Source organism: Lepisosteus platostomus, chromosome 22 (assembly GCF_059453375.1).
Source record: "Lepisosteus platostomus isolate fLepPlt1 chromosome 22, fLepPlt1.hap1, whole genome shotgun sequence".
NCBI classification, from domain to species: domain Eukaryota; kingdom Metazoa; phylum Chordata; class Actinopteri; order Semionotiformes; family Lepisosteidae; genus Lepisosteus; species Lepisosteus platostomus.
The window spans coordinates 2112257-2128424 of NC_142632.1; the positions used below are offsets into that span (position 1 = coordinate 2112257).

Below are 16168 nucleotides of genomic sequence, written 5' to 3' on the forward strand. Positions count from 1 at the left end.
CTAAGCCTGGCTATCATGATCAATGGTCATCCATTGGCGCCTATCTGTCTAGGGAGTGCTGAATGGACATCTGGACTGCATTCTTAAGTGTCAAGAGTAAGTGACTTATATCTCACCTTGACCAACCAATCAGGGACTGGCAGGGCGTGGTAATACCACGTGGGTCTCCAATGCCCGCCAAACTCTCAACCAATCAGCACACATCTGTGTCTTGGTCAAAAAGGGAGCGCAAGCTCAGATCGGGGCTCTCCTTGGCCATTTTCGCGCATCCTCAGAGACAATCACGTGACAACTGCTGTTGTCTGCATAGGGACTTGGACTTTGTTCTAAGCGCGAGGCCAAGCATCCCGTACGTACTCAGAATTCTACTAACGTGAATGCTCCGTTTGATCAACGGCAGCCTACAGTTGGACCCTCGTCGACAACCTGAATAGCTTATTCAGAAGCAGCGCTGGACCGGGAACGAACCAGTTTCTTCCCAGGCAAAAGAGTGACTTGTGAGGACTCGCGGTCACACTCTGTGCATAGAGACTTTCTACTAGCCAGCCGGACTGCTGGTAGATCCCCTCGGAGCAACGACTGCCCTGCGCGCCGCAGTCAGATTCCTCCGCCCGTCCTACTCCGAGCTGCACCTTGACTGGTTGGCTGGTAGCCAGAGGACGCCGACACAACGCCCATTGGACAACCGCTGGAACAGAGGCTGCAACAGAGCTTGTCAGCTGGTTTGGTGTTCGTGCCGGGAAATTCCAAATCCATACACAGTGGATAAGTTAACCCCATGTTCTACATTGCGTCTCGAGAATTCAATTGTACCTCAACACAAGTTGTTATCAATTTAATTCATGAGTAATGTATTTACTTCCGAGTTTAGAGTAACAATGGGTAATAACACTGATTAGCGATTTGGTAACCGAACGATATATATTGACATATATTCTCTGTTGTGTATCTCTTTGTGTTTGCATCTCTTCGAGATTATATATCTTGTATATTGATAACCCTCACAGTAAGGTCTGCCGCTCGTATCCAGGCAGACTAGTATATGTTTGGTGCACAATTTATATTAATAAATGTATCTCGTGTATTGAACCCGTGTGTGTGCGTTGTTAGTTGTTCTGGCGATTGATTTTCTAAAAGCCCCAACGAACAACCTCGTGATTACTGCTACAATTAATAAGTGTCTCAGTAAACCCATCAAACCACTACATTTAATGGCGTCCCTGGGTGGGCGAGTTTAGAATGAAATGAGACTCAATCGCACAGAATAACTGATGTTGCTGTGAGTTCAAGTTCAGCACAGCACCGTGGCTTTTATACGCGAATACCGGGTGTGCTGATAACTGCGTAAAGAAATCCCCCTGTTTTCTAGCGTTTAGTGTAACGTGTGCTGATTGGAAATCCATCTGCTCGGGTGTTTAGATTCCATACTGTATTTTGGTAAAAGGAAAAAAAGTAATACTCTTAAAGTTTCTCTGACGTAATGACAATGGCTGCTAAAATGTCTGAAGTGGAGTCGCTTATAAGTACTATTTCTAGCGACGACAATCCTGGTTACTGGAGCGGTATCGAAAAGTTGAACTTTGATGATATTGAGAAGCTGCAAGTAGATTTAGTAGCTAAGGTAGCGAACCAGCTTAACACAGGAGGGTCTGTGAACGCAGTTCAGGTCCTATCTAGTTTCGCCTTAAATCTAGCTAAACAGCTGGAACTGTCTTTGTCCGAGCTGACAAAGTTTCAAACGCTTCAGGGAAAGCTAGAAAGATATAAGGCGGAGCGAGTTGAGTTGTTGGATATAATCAGAGAAAAGAGAGTGAAAAGTGAGGAAAGTAAAGACAGACTCAGGGAAGTTTTAGGTAAATTAGATGACCTGTCTGCTAGAGAAACTGCGGCTGAGGTAGCTAGGAGAGACCTAGAAGCGAGCTTGAAAGAAAAAGAAAAAGAAATTGAGAGTTTAAATGAGCTCAGCCAGGAAAGGCAAAAGGAGTTAGATGCTGCCGTACTGGAAGCAAAACAGGCTAGATCCCACTTACATGCCAGCCCACCTAGCAGCCCGGAGCGCTCACCCAGGAGGTTTCTCCCGGCCAGGGTCTGTGGTCGGATCGGCATGGGGGAGATCGCCGAGTCCTGCGCGAGACGCAAGGGCGATTCAATTCAGGCATAGACCCCCTGCTCCTGATCACGGCCGTCTCCCTGCCCACGGAGAAACTGTAAAAATTAACCTCCACTCCCTGAGGCAGTTAGCCAAAGATGTAGAAAGGTTTGACCCGACAGTGTCAGGGAATAATGTGGAGACCTACATTGATGAGCTGAGATATACTTTGCAGTTTATGCCCGAAGCGTCCGAACAGGAAAAGGCTATGTTAGTAAGGAAAACTACCAGCCGAGCGGTCCACGAGTGGATGTTTAGACAAGGACCTGAGGTCTGTAATAGCTTTGAGGAGCTGTGTCAGGCAATGATCGGAGAATTTTCGGCTTTTATAGATCCCATATCTGCCGTGGCCACAGCGCACCATATTAAGCACGAAAAAGCTGAAGCCCCTCGCGACTATTACCCCTATTATATAATATTTTACTATTATATAACTTGTAAAATATTACCCCCGGTCCATTCTCTTCCAAAAGTGAGAAACACCTGTTTTCTACATTTTGTCTGTTTTAAAACCATATCTCTTTAAACCAAACCAAGAGTTTGTCTTTTGCACTGATATTCTGATTCATTTCAATTTCAAAGAAAAAAAAAAACATTATCTTCCAAAGCATCATAAAATTGTCCATTCTTCCAGACTCTACTTCTCTCTTGTAGTAGTACAGCAGACCTTTCCAGGTGAGCAGATCACAGAGTCCGAAATATGCTTCCTCCATCAAGCAAAGTACCTGAACATGACTCGGTCTTCATAAAAGCGCCCCTGTAATAAAGAAATTAAATCCAAAATCAAGAGGGCAGTTGCCTACTGAAGTTCAAGAAGTCATCAATTTTAACCTAGCAACACATTAAAGGCTGCATCTATACAAGTACGATTCTAGAAATGCTCACCAGATTACGTTTTAAGAAATACTGTGCCTCAGGTTCCGCCGAGATCTTAACTCGGATGGCAGGATTCAGAGTCCGGAGTGCGGACTGATGGCGCACGGAGGGTCCACATACTGTGGATCCCTCAGTTTTCTTCCGCGTGTTTAAACCGCCAGCGTGTGGCTCTCCTGTCCCCGTGACCTCATTGCTCTGCTCTCGCCTCTGTGCAGCCGAGCCCGACTCATGGTAAAGTGGAAAAAAATATGCCCTCAACGTGGGATTTACTCTGGATCGAGGATAGATGTCACCTTTTTATCGTTGAACAGGATGTATGTGATGTGGCGACTAGGTTCAATTTTGTATCCTTTTAAAAGATTAAGGACTGGGGTGAGCGGGATTTATCACCCTTTCAGCTAAGAACCCGACGTGAGCACCGTTTAAGCTGCATAGACTCGGTCGTTTAACTCTTCTCCATTAGCAGGGTTAAGGTTAAAGAAAAAAAAACATTGCTGACTTCTTTTTTTTTTGCCAGCCGCGAGCGCTGATTAGCGAGGTTTGTATTTCATGTTTTGCAAGTTGCATCCATTTTAAGAAAAACAAGTCGTTCAAGACAGGAAATGAATACTTGCATTTAATTAAGTCTAGGCGTATGCGGTTGTCCATAATGACCAGTTCTGTTCGAGAACACAGCACAAAAAAAGGCACCGCTGGGATTCGGACCCAGGATTTCTTGTTTACTAGACAGGCGCTTTAACCAACTAAGCCACGGCGCCCCGGGAGTAGTGTTTTTTTGCAGCCACTTGGACACACCACTCAGACACATCTGCATTCGGTGTGTGCTCCGCCTGCTCGCTGAGCAAGTTGCCACCTTTACATACAATAGCAACATCGACACCAAGAGAAAGGATGACAAATGGCTTTTATCTGGAACTTTTCATGTCCAAGGAGCTCAATGTGCTTTCTGTGTACAACAGGGCCACTGAACTCCACACTGGCCACTGAACCACAGCAGTGGCTTGCTGGCTTGACATCTCCCAAGGAAAATGTTGAAATCGCATGTGGAACAGGAAAAGGACCCTCGAGTACGAGGGAAAAAAAAGAAAAAGATCATCTGGAGCGTGCCAACCCGTGTCTGGACAGCCCAGTTTCATTGACGAGGTGGCCGAGTGGTTAAGGCGATGGACTGCTAATCCATTGTGCTCTGCACGCATGGGTTCGAATCCCATCCTCGGCGCTCTCTATGTCTGACACGTGTGCCTGTTAGATGTTGGCCCTCCTTCTGTTTGCTCCAGTACTAGAGCTGTATATTTTCTAGCGGTGGCTGAACATGGTATAGTAGGCTAACGTCGGTATCGAGCAGTGGCAGTAACAGTATTTACGTGCCGCTGCTGCCAAGTGGCTCTGGGTTGAGACCGCATTTTCACTTACTTGCAGCACAAACGGAGAAAGCGATTTTTGACAGTCTCTCGAGAGACTGCGCTAGGTGTTTAGGGATAGACTTTGTCAGTTCCCCCTGGGATGATGGCCTTTCAAATAGTTTGTGATTCCTCTAGACGTTTATACAGTAGAAGCCTGCTTCGTGGCTTAAATCCAAGCTAAGGAAACGAGTTAGAGGTCTGATGCAGAACTGCGAATTCAATGAAGGGGAACACTACAGTACATTGCACTGTATGTGTGAGGAAAGCTGCCCCCTTCAGTCCCTTGTCGACCGAACAGAGGACTGTAAAGGATACCGCCAAGAAACTTAAGGTTGCTGGTTGGAATCCAGCTCCAAAGAAGCCCCTTTGGGTGTTATGTCATCAAAAAGTAAGAACAGCGAATCTCCCTTTGATCAAAAGCGCAACAGAGCTGTTTTCCGTGGAGCAGGTTTCAGACCCGTAGACCTGTTTTATTTGTAGGGCAGGGCGCATTCCCAAACGCAAATCTCCTGTTTTAGAAATGCTTTGGGCGGCGTGAAGTGAAAATAAGAAGTGGGCTCCAGATGCACATGGAAGCAATCAAGTGTTTCATCCGAGCTGTTTCAAAGACTGCCCAAGAGCTTTACTTTCACAGAGGCGCAACGATTAATGATGGGGGTGCACCCTTCAATGCGCCTTACGACTCTAGGGAGCGATTGAGACGATTCGTAGCGTGTGCTCATTTCTCTCTATTCCCCGTGTTGCAGTGGTAGGATGACGTAAATTACTGCTTTGACACGTAACGGCATTATAATCAAGTGCAGGAGCTGAGCCACGGCGCCCCAGGAGTGTTGTCCTTTTGCAGCCACTTGGACACACCTTTAGAAAAACATTTTGTTAACAGGCATTCTGCCTCAGCCTAAACACCTATAGCTTGCAAAGTGCATGCTATTAGACAGGCACCTCTGCAAGACCTTAAGAGTCTCTTAAACTAGTGATAGTAAGGTGTTCCCAATGGGCGATGTTCAGCTTTCAAATCATCTCTCCGTGGAAGCGCCGAGATGCAGCTGTTTAAGGCTTAGAAGCAGCTGACTGTTTCACTACCTAGCTGATCACTGTCAGTCAGGGAGCTTAGAGGTGAAAAGCCTGTCTGAGAGACAATTCGCCGTCGATCAGTTCAATATGTTCCGTACCAGCTCGGCGCACCCGAGATCATCTTGGTAGCCGTGTAGCTCATATGAGTGAGAGCGTGTGTGTGTACCACCGTGATTAGATGCCGGCCCTTCTCAGGTCACAGTAAACCTTCTGCTCAAAAAAAGTGAGGTAAAACCTCACTCTGCACAGTAAAACCTCAAAAAAAGTGAGGTTTTATTTAATCTCTGACCAAGGGAAACGTTTCATTTTTTCAAAGAAATGTTTGTTAAAAAATAAAGTCATAGTTCCATGGGATTCAATCATAGACCATGTGACATAGAAGTCAGGAACCTAACCCACAGCGCCACTAGCACAGTCACATGCTGAGTGCTGAAAAAGCACTACAGAAACATTATCGACAGACAATGTACAGTGTGTACTATTCTTGTGTTGCGGTACATGAATATAATTATATCGTTATTAATTTCTAATTTATAACTTTATTAACTTTATAAATTTATAAATTAACTTTATAAATTTATTAACATTATTAATTAATTTCACGACTCACAGACAGGGCGCGGGGAGCCGCCGCCTGCAAATACAGCTCCAGGCAGGACTCCACTCCGCAGGAGCCGCAGAGCAGAGGAGATGGGGGCAGCTTAGCTCCTGTGCAGAGACCTGAGCTGCTGTTGCTGCAGACACTGTCTTTTCTGCACTCGGGGTAGGAGTGAATGTTGAGTTGCCCTTAGAAATGAAGCAGAGCACTTCAACGGCACAGGTGTGTGTGTGTGCGCCCTGGTGATTCTGGGAGACAGATCGAACCTGGGCTAAAAGAGAGGGGGCTTAGCCCCTCTTCCATTTGCTAGTTCAAAGTTGTACAACCCATTTGTATCTGCTAGGCGGCGCAGTCGTCGTGCACAAAGAACGCTTTGAAAAGCATCAAAGGCAAGTCATTCCGAGTTGGTCGTTTGTGTTTTCTCTAAGGAGAAAACACAAACTCTCCAGAGACCAGCACGCCTGTCATGGACGGAGCAGGAAAGACGGCGCCACATTCTACAGCCCTCTCCACGCAATCGACGAAATCGGGCTACTGAAGTGGAGAAAATCGCCTCTTCAGAAAGTGCAAATATCATCTTGGAGAGTATAAATCCTATTGCCGAAGTTCAGCCCTGTCTACCAGAGTGACGCAAGAAGTTTCGGCTGGAAACAAGCGCCCCCTCTTCTCGCATGTTTTGCACGTTCGAGTAGTTTTAATGCGGCTCCTTCGTACACGGTGCTGATCTTTTGGAAAGCAGGAGGCAAAATTGACACGTTCTCATACCGGGAGTCGAACCCGGGCCGCCTGGGTGAAAGCCAGGAATCCTAACCGCTAGACCATATGGGAGCACACAACCCTGCTGTTTCGGGCATCATGCAAGCAAACTACATAAATATGAGAAAACACGCAAGAGAGTTGTCACTCAGAGTGTCGAAGGGTCGATGTATACTGGGGCTCAGTTGAAATGCAACGTCAGGACTTTCCCGAATTATGTCACACAAAGAGAGCACAGCCTTTCCCGCCCTGCCACGTGTGTATCAGTAACTCGCCGTGATCGTATAGTGGTCAGTACTTTGCGTTGTGGCCGCAACATCCCCGGTTTGAATCCGGGTCACGGCAGAATAGAGGCGTCTGCTTTTACTACTTGCACGAATGAAGGCAAAAAAAAGCCAATCGATGTGAACGAACGGCGCTTTACAGAGGAGTACTGCCTGACTGGATCGTTGATGAACGACAGAGGCCACTCCGACCTCTTCTCGGTTTTCTTCAATGACTTACTAAGGATCTTCTTCACATTCGCCCATGCAGGGGAAGCCAGTTACACCAAAGCAAACGCAGGAAAGTGCATTTCAAGCAGAGACCAGGAGGGACTTGTTTACACCGAGAGTGGTCGGAGAATGGAACAATGCGCCCAGCCCTGTTGCTGGAGCCGATTCTTGATGAGATCTTGGGATCACAAAGAGGCCCCCGCTGGATGCTAATCTTTCTGTTGTTCTTGCAGGTCCTGCGCTGCTTTTGAGCCGACAGAGCTCGTCCTGGTCTGTCGGCACAGCCCAATTGCAAATGATCGGCTCCGCGTACAGAAGGAACGTGCGTTTGGTACAAGAGTGCATGAAGGCACCGGAAATACATTGGGAACAAATGACCGGTCGCTCAAGACCTCTGTGAAGTACAGGAGCGTGCAAAAAGAGGCTGTTTCCGCCCGGTCTCGAACCGGGGACCTTTCGCGTGTTAGGCGAACGTGATAGCCGCTACACTACGAAAACCTGCATGGACTGCTGCTGGTGTCTCGCTTGCATTTCGGGCTGAGAAAGGGACGCGTCACTTTAGGCAGGGGGCTCTGGAGAGAGGAACAAAGGGCGCGATGAAACAAAATACCGAAACCCGGGATAAAACCAGGAACCTTTAGATCTTCAGTCTAACGCTCTCCCAACTGAGCTATTTCGGCGGTGCACAGAGCCCACAGCCACCTGCTCCAGCCTTCCTGTGTTGCGGCATGAGCGCACCAAGAGTAGCGGGAGAGTGTTGCAGGAACGTCACTCAGAAGGAAAGCCACCCAGGTGCGCCCTCTGAGCTCTGTCCAGCGCATCTTCCTCGCATGGACTCCTGCCTGCGACGGGCAGAAAACAATTAGCAAGAACAGAGCAACACCCCATGGGTGTCTCATGACCACACCTTAGGTTGTGACACGTGCAGGTGTGAGGGGTTGCCGAGCTACTTTGGAGCAGAGCTTGGGCAGAGGGGGGGCGGGAAAGCAGACAAAGAGGTGACACCTCAAGGTCTGCACGATCACAGCTCTCCGCCGCCCCAGGATTCCGCTCGATAAGCTACTCGTTTGTAAGGCCAGGTGCATTGCCAACCACGACCGGCAGGGCAGAGGCTTTGAAGGCGGCCTGGGCTCCTGCAGCTGGGCAGCCACGCACTCTTCATCTCGTACAAATCTTTCGCTTTTTATTAAAAACTTCCGTGGAGAAGAGCATGAATGAGTTCCATGCAATTTTTGTGCTTCCCTGCCTTCGGGTGGGGCGCAGCTAGGCTGGTCAAAGAGAGAAAACAAAAACGCTCGCAATCGCTCTTGTTATGGCGATTGTGGCCGTCTGCTCCGCGAGTCCTCGGTCTCCGGCTGTCTGATTGGCGCTCTTTTCTTTGGGGGGCGGGAAGTGTCCGGCCGCAGGGGATCTTGGGACCTCGCTTTGCATAGCGGCTTCCCAGAGTGCGTCGTTTCCGGCACAGTGTGGGCGGGTGTTTTCCGAGTTATCGCACGGATTGGGCACGCTCGCAAGCCGAGAGCCGCAGGCGATGAGCCCGGAGCTGAACGGGCCCCACTGGCTCGTTTGTAAGGCCAGGTGCATTGCCAACCACGACCGGCAGGGCAGAGGCTTTGAAGGCGGCCTGGGCTCCTGTAGTTGTGCAGCCACGCACTCTGGTTTCTCTTCATCTCGTACAAATCTTTCGCCTTTTACTAAAGATTTCCGTGGAGGTTCAATTTTGTATCCTCTTTAAAAGATTAAGGACTGTGGTGAGCGTGATTTACCACCCTTTCAGCTAAGAACCCGACTTGCGCACCGTTTAAGCTGCATAGACTCGGTCGTTTAACTCTTCTCCGTTAGCAGGGTTAAGGTTAAAGAAAAAAACATTGCTGACTTCTTTTTTTTTGACAGCCGCTAGCGCTGATTAGCAAGGTTTGTATTTCATGTTTTGCAAGTTGCATCCATTTAAAGAAAAACAAGTCGCGTTAAAGACAGGAAATGAATACTTGCAAGTCTAGCCGTAGGCGGTTGTCCGTAAGGACCAGTTCTGTTTGAGAAGACAGAACAAAGAAGGCACCACCGGGATTCAAAGCCAGGATCTCCTGTTTACTATACAGGCGTTTTAACCAACTAAGCCACGGCACCCCAGGAGCACTGTCCTTTTGCAGCCACTTGGACACAACACTCAGACACATCTGCATTCGGTGTGTGCTCCGCCTGCTCGCTGAGCAAGTTGCCACCTTTACATACAATAGCAACATCGACACCAAGAGAAAGGATGACAAATGGCTTTTATCTGGAACTTTTCATGTCCAAGGAGCTCAATGTACTTTCTGTGTACAACAGGGCCACTGAACTCCACACTGGCCACTGAACCACAGCAGTGGCTTGCTGGCTTGACATCTCCCAAGGAAAATGTTGAAATCGCATGTGGAACAGGAAAATGACCCTCGAGTATGAGGGAAAAAAAAGAAAAAGATAATCTGGAGCGCGCCAACCCATGTCCGGACAGCCCAGTTTCGTCGACAAGGTGGCCGAGTGGTTAAGGCGACGGACTGCTAATCCATTGTGCTCAGCAGGCATTGGTTTGAATCCCTTTCTCATCGCTCTCCATGTCTGACACGTGTGCCTGTTCGACGTTGGCCCTCCTGTTGTTTGCTCCGGTGCTAGAGCCGTACATTTTCTAGCGGTGGCTGAACATGATATAGTAGGCCAACGTCGGTATCGAGCAGTGACAGTAACAGTACTTACTGCGCCCCATAAGAAATCGTTTGTCCCTCTTCAAAAGAGATTGTGCGATGTCCTGCGGCGTTCCCAAAGCAAACCTTTGACAGTTTGAAAAGAGGAATTTATTCTGCTTCCTGTGCGTGCAGTAGTTACAAAGTTGAACGTCTTTACACGATCTGCTGCAGTTTTCAGTGGGCGGGCTTTGTCAGATGGCTTGGAAAAACGCACTGAGACATCATGAGCAGTGTCCTGCATGTTTTCTGTGTATAGCTGTCTTTTAACGCATACAGAATTCATTTGAAATCATTGATTTCTCCAATTAACAAGGGTCCCTTTTTGAACCTGCCAGAAGCATTCTTTCAATGTAACAGATTTACTCCGGGGAAAGGCAGCATGACATTGAGAGTAGCTCAAGCTTTCAGCACCCGTATCGGACTGCGTGTATGCAGACACCGCTCAGAATCCCCTGTAATATTCTCCTTCAATTCCGTTTTGCAGTGCTTTAGCTTTTTCAAAAGGCTTCGCTTTGCTAGTCACAATCCAAGGCGCATGACAGCATTTGAAACCAATCGCCACTGCGTTGGCCGGGAATCGAACTCGGGTCAACTGCTTGGAAGGCAACTATGCTCACCACTATACCACCAACGCACGCCCACAGGCACCCTGCAGGACACCACCAGAGAATGCTCACGATTTCGGAAGCTGTCTCCGGGACGTGTTGATTCCACACATCCTGAATAAATCATGATATTGTTAGTTGCTGTAGCTAGACGTTCAAATGAGTTTCATGGCCAGATGGACTGTTTCCTCCAGCGGTATAGTATTGCAGTGAGACAGCACGATGCCTGCAAGACTATGTCACGCTAAACGCCACAGATTGTGTTTGTGTTGGACAGTTGGACCCTACAGTTGGACCCTCGTCGACAACCTGAATAGCTTATTCAGAAGCAGTGCTGGACCGGGAACGAACCAGCTTCTTCCCAGGCACAAGAGTGACTTGTGAGGACTCGCGGTCACACTCTGTGCATAGAGACTTTCTACCAGCCAGCCGGACTGCTGGTAGATCCCCTCGGAGCAACGACTGCCCTGCACGCCGCAGTCAGATTCCTCCGCCCGTCCTACTCCGAGCTGCACCTTGACTGGTTGGCCGGTAGCCAGAGGATGCCGGGACACCGCCCATTGGACAACCACTGGAACAGAGGCTGCAACAGAGCCTGTCAGCTGGTTTGGTGTTCGTGCCGGGAAATTCCAAATCCATACACAGTGGATAAGTATACCCCATGTTCTACATTGCGTCTCGAGAATTCAATTGTACCTCAACACAAGTTGTTATCAATTTAATTCATGAGTAATGTATTTACTTCCGAGTTTAGAGTAACAGTGGGTAATAACACTGATTAGCGATTTGGTAACCGAACGATATATATTGACATATATTCTCTGTTGTGTATCTCTTTGTGTTTGCATCTCTTTGGGATTATATACCTTGTATATTGATAACCCTCACAGTAAGGTCTGCCACTCGTATCCAGGCAGACTAGTATATGTTTGGTGCACAATTTATATTAATAAATGTATCTAGTGTATTGAACCCCTGTGTGTGCGTTGTTAGTTGTTCTGACGATTGATTTTCTAAAAGCCCCAACGAACAACCTCGTGATTACTGCTACAATTAAGAATTGTCTCAGTAAACCCATCAAACCATTACATTTAATGGCGTCCCTGGGTGGGCGAGTTTAGAATGAAATGAGAATCAGTCGCACAGAATAACTGATGTTGCTGTGAGTTCAAGTTCAGCACAGCACCGCGGCTTCTATACGCGAATACCGGGTGTGCTGATAACTGCGTAAAGAAATCCCCCTGTTTTCTAGTGTTTAGTGTAACGTGAGCTGATTGGAAATCCATCTGCTCGGGTGTCTAGATTCCATACTGTATTTTGGAAAAAGAAAAAAAAAGTAATACTCTTAAAGTTTCTCTGACGTAATGACAATGGCTGCTAAAATGTCTGAAGTGGAGTCGCTTATAAGTACTATTTCTAGCGACGACAATCCTGGTTACTGGAGTGGTATCGAAAAGTTGAACTTTGATGATATTGAGAAGCTGCAAGTAGATTTAGTAGCTAAGGTAGCGAACCAGCTTAACATAGGAGGGTCTGTGAACGCAGTTCTGGTCCTATCGAGTTTCACCTTAAATCTAGCTAAACAGCTGGAACTGTCTTTGTCCGAGCTGACAAAGTTTCAAAAGCTTCAGGGAACGCTAGAAAGATATAAGGCGGAGCGAGTTGAGTTGTTGGATATAATCAGAGAAAAGAGAGTGAAAAATGAGGAAAGTGAAGACTGACTCAGGGAAGTTTTAGGTAAATTAGATGACTTGTCTGCTAGAGAAACTGCGGCTGAGGTAGCTAGGAGAGACCTGGAAGCGAGCTTGAAAGAAAAAGAAAAAGAAATTGAGAGTTTAAATGAGCTCAGCCAGGAAAGGCAAAAGGAGTCAGATGCTGCCGTACTGGAAGCAAAATAGACTAGATCCCACTTGCATGCCAGCCCACCTAGCAGCCCGGAGCGCTCACCCAGCGCGCCGGGAGGAGGTTTCTCCCGGCCAGGGTCTGTGGTCGGATCGGCATGGGGGAGATCGCCGAGTCCTGCGCGAAACACAAGGGTGAGTCAATTCAGGCATAGACCCCCTGCTCCTGATCACGGCCGTCTCTCTGCCCGCGGAGAAACCGTAAAAATTAACCTCCACTCCCTGAGGCAGTTAGCCAAAGATGTAGAAAGGTTTGACCCGTCAGTGTCAGGGAATAATGTGGAGACCTACATCGATGAGCTGAGATATACTTTGCAGTTTATGCCCGAAGCGTCCGAACAGGAAAAGGCTATGTTAGTAAGGAAAACTACCAGCCGAGCGGTCCACGAGTGGATGTCTAGACAAGGACCAAAGGTCTGTAATAGCTTTGAGGAGCTGTGTCAGGCAATGATCGGAGAATTTTCGGCTTTTATCGATCCCATAGCTGCCGTGGCCGCTGTGCACCATATTAAGCACGAAAAAGCTGAAGCCCCTCGCAACAATTATCAGAGGCTTAGGCGCACTTATTTTGCAGGGCGGAATGAAGAGGGTTGCGAAGAGAACGTGAATTTCAAAGGTTTATTCATTGCTAATCTGCATCCCTCAGTCAGGAAAATGATTGTGATGCACACTGATGCAAAAGTGATGAAAATGGCTGATATTAGAAGGTTGGCTCAAAAAGCCTGGGGAGCTGAAGTCTCTGCTTCCTCAGAGCGAAAACCTGCTAAAACGGCCGTGTTCGCCACTAAAGCCAGCAGGGTTGACAACTCGCCTCAGCTCGAGGCAGCTGAGGTTCCTGAGCTCGCTAAGCCCCGGCGCAAAATAGGCAGGCAGGACCGCACTAAGCGTCAGAGCCGCCGTGAGCGCTATGGGGAAGGCAAGGGCTCAGGCAGAGCCTATCATAAGACTGGACGAAGGGAGTCGACTGCAGCCCGCCTGGCCAGGCTTGAACAAGCCCTGCCTGAGAGATCAGGACAGGGTAAACCTTCCGCACCGAATGCCGGAAGTGTGAATGAGTTTAGGGGGACCACACCCCTTCTCACTGGAGGAGGCGGGGATCCGTCCCAAGCCCCTCCCTCAGTCTATCTGATTGGGTGGGAGGGTTCCTGCCTGGAAGAAGGCTGTGACTCTGAGTTGGGCGCTGACCCCGCCCCTGAAGTCAAAGAAAAGGCAGGCTTCCAACAATTCTTAGGGAATCTCAGCCAGAAAGGCAAAGCAAGGCGTATTTATATCAAGGTTTCTCTTGAAAATGTCTTAGATAGAGAAGCACTGATTGACACTGGGGCTGAAATTAGTTTGATGTCAGCCGATCTACTCAGCGAGCTCAAACGAGTAGCGAAAGGAAAAGGCATCAGACTTAAGGTAGAACCGTGTAAGATAGATATTTCCAGCTATACCCAGGATCATGCCAGGATCACACACCGAGTGGGGGTGGCACTTAGGTTCGGGCCAATGAATGTGGTGCATCCTGTTTACATTTCTAGGTTTAAAACAGAGCCACTACTCATTGGCCAAGACCTGCTTGACAGGCTGGAGCCTCTGGTGGACTGCCAGCGTGGAAAATTGTGGGCTCAGGTCAAAAACCCTAAGCCTGTTGCACAGCAAAAAGGGGGATTCAGTGGTCATGCTGTGATCACACAGTGCCCACTGAACACTATAGCTGAGTTGGAGGTTCCTCCTGGTTCCTCTGGACGAGAATAAATGTCTCTTCTTGCTTTCCAAAACTACAGGGAAGTCCTGCCCAGGCCAGCACTCCCACGGTCTCCCAACTACAGGAGCAGTGCTCCGAGCAGCTGCTTGACCCGCCAGGTAAAGCACACCCCCTTTTCATCCCTGAAGAAGAGTGGATCTCCCTGTCCGGTAATGAATGGGAGTCCTTTCTGTGCACCCTGGTACCTTAGGGGGACCAGGACTACCACCCCATGGTGGTGGGAGGGGGTCCAGGTGGCAGAAGTGCAGGTTGATGATGTAATTCTTAGCCTCAGCTCTGAGAAGTCCATAATCAGTGAAGGTCTGTTCGAGGACCTGTCGCGAAGCTGTCAGGTGACCCTGGTGACGCAGTCACAGGTTCTGTGGTGGGCACCCCCACCTCATAGGTCCATTTGGAGCAAAGGAAGCTGTTTAGCTTCCATCTCCATCGGAAAAAGGAAGTTTGCTCACTACTTCCAGGTAGCACCTCAGCTGACCCATTCGGTCTGTATTGGTGCAGACCTATTGGTTCGACTGGGCGCCCAGCTGGACACAGTAAACAGTGTGCTTTGGACACGGGTGGACCCAGATGCCCACTCTCTAAGCGGCGACCCCGAGAACATTCGGTCAGGTCAGACGATTCCTCAGGCCTGCCAGGTAGTAAACGAATCGGACCTGATCGTTCCTGCGTCAACAGCAGGGTTTCCGGTACGCCTTGTCCTAAAGAAGGGACAGAGAATGGACGCTGAGATGGTTTTCTTCCAACCATCAGCTCAGTTTATCAGACTGAACCTAGCAGTCTGTTGTACCCCCAGACTGGAACGGAATGGCCGAGCCACCTGCCTGTTGGTGCAGAACATAGCAAAACAAGATGTCAAAATCCCTGCTCGCACTGACATGGGACTGGTAATTGACAATGGTTTCTATGATTTCGAACTGGCCATCCCAGTACTGGGGCAGCTCCCTGGTCCCTTGGCCAGGGAGGGGGGAACCGAGCAGGTGTACTACACCTACCCCCGGCGGATGATTGCAATTATGCCAATAGAGGGATTCTGCAACCAGGAGGTGTGCAGGGTGGACCTTAGCGATAAGGATGAGATGGTTGTGTACACAGTACACGCAGGTGTTCCGATGGACCACTCAGCCGAGAGTGCGAACCAGGATACCACCATGCCGTCAAAAGCGGGGTTCCTAGAGCAGGTACAGGAACAGGTTGGTAAGGCAGATGCCCTGGAAACGGAAAGCCAGCGTCAGCAGCTGCGTCAGAATTTCCAGGATTTCCGGGAAGTGTTTGCACGGGACGCCTATGACTGCGGGGTGACGGATTTGAACACAGTGCGCATTCCCACGGCCCCTGGCGCCCGCCCAACCTATGTCAGGCAGTATCGCAGTACCACGACCGGCAGGGCAGAGGCCTTGAAGGCGGTCTGGGCTCCTGCAGCTGTGCAGCCACGCACTCTGGTTTCTCTTCATCTTGTACAAGTCTTTCGCCTTTTACAAAAGATTTCCGTGGAGAGGAGCATGAATGTGTTCCATGCAATTTTTGAGCTTCCCTGCCTTCGGGTGGGGTGCAGCTGGGCTGGTCAAAGAGAGAAAACAAAAACGCTCGCAATCACTCTTGTTATGGCGATTGTGGCCGTCTGCTCTGCGAGTCCTCAGACTCCGCCTGTCTGATTGGCGCTCTTTTCTTTGGGGAGCGGGAAGTGTCCGGCCGCAGGGGATCTTGGGACCTCGCTTTGCATAGCGGCTTCCCAGAGTGCGTCGTTTCCGGCACAGTGTGGCTGGGTGTTTTCCGAGTTATCGCACGGATTGGGCACGGCCGCAAGCCGAGAGCCGCAGGCGATGAGCCTGGAGCTGAACG

General features: G+C 49.0%; 7 non-coding genes across 7 annotated transcripts; 4 read left to right on the top strand and 3 right to left on the bottom strand.

The window, feature by feature from the left end:
• Positions 1–4162: 4162 nt before the first annotated feature.
• Positions 4163–4244, top strand: trnas-gcu (transfer RNA serine (anticodon GCU)). Its single transcript has one exon. It is a non-coding gene; the product is annotated as a tRNA-Ser (tRNA).
• Positions 4245–6856: 2612 nt separating this feature from the next.
• Positions 6857–6928, bottom strand: trnae-uuc (transfer RNA glutamic acid (anticodon UUC)). Its single transcript has one exon. It is a non-coding gene; the product is annotated as a tRNA-Glu (tRNA).
• An 847-nt stretch (positions 6929–7775) lies between these two features.
• Positions 7776–7848, bottom strand: trnav-aac (transfer RNA valine (anticodon AAC)). Its single transcript has one exon. It is a non-coding gene; the product is annotated as a tRNA-Val (tRNA).
• Positions 7849–8495: 647 nt separating this feature from the next.
• On the top strand, positions 8496–8609 carry LOC148642977 (U5 spliceosomal RNA). Its single transcript, XR_015929382.1, has one exon. It is a non-coding gene; the product is annotated as a U5 spliceosomal RNA (small nuclear RNA).
• Positions 8610–9000: 391 nt separating this feature from the next.
• LOC148642978 (U5 spliceosomal RNA) lies at positions 9001–9119 on the top strand. Its single transcript, XR_015929380.1, has one exon. It is a non-coding gene; the product is annotated as a U5 spliceosomal RNA (small nuclear RNA).
• Positions 9120–10635: 1516 nt separating this feature from the next.
• trnag-ucc (transfer RNA glycine (anticodon UCC)) lies at positions 10636–10707 on the bottom strand. Its single transcript has one exon. It is a non-coding gene; the product is annotated as a tRNA-Gly (tRNA).
• Positions 10708–15760: 5053 nt separating this feature from the next.
• Positions 15761–15877, top strand: LOC148642980 (U5 spliceosomal RNA). The gene has a single exon (XR_015929359.1). It is a non-coding gene; the product is annotated as a U5 spliceosomal RNA (small nuclear RNA).
• The last annotated feature ends 291 nt before the right edge of the window (positions 15878–16168 follow it).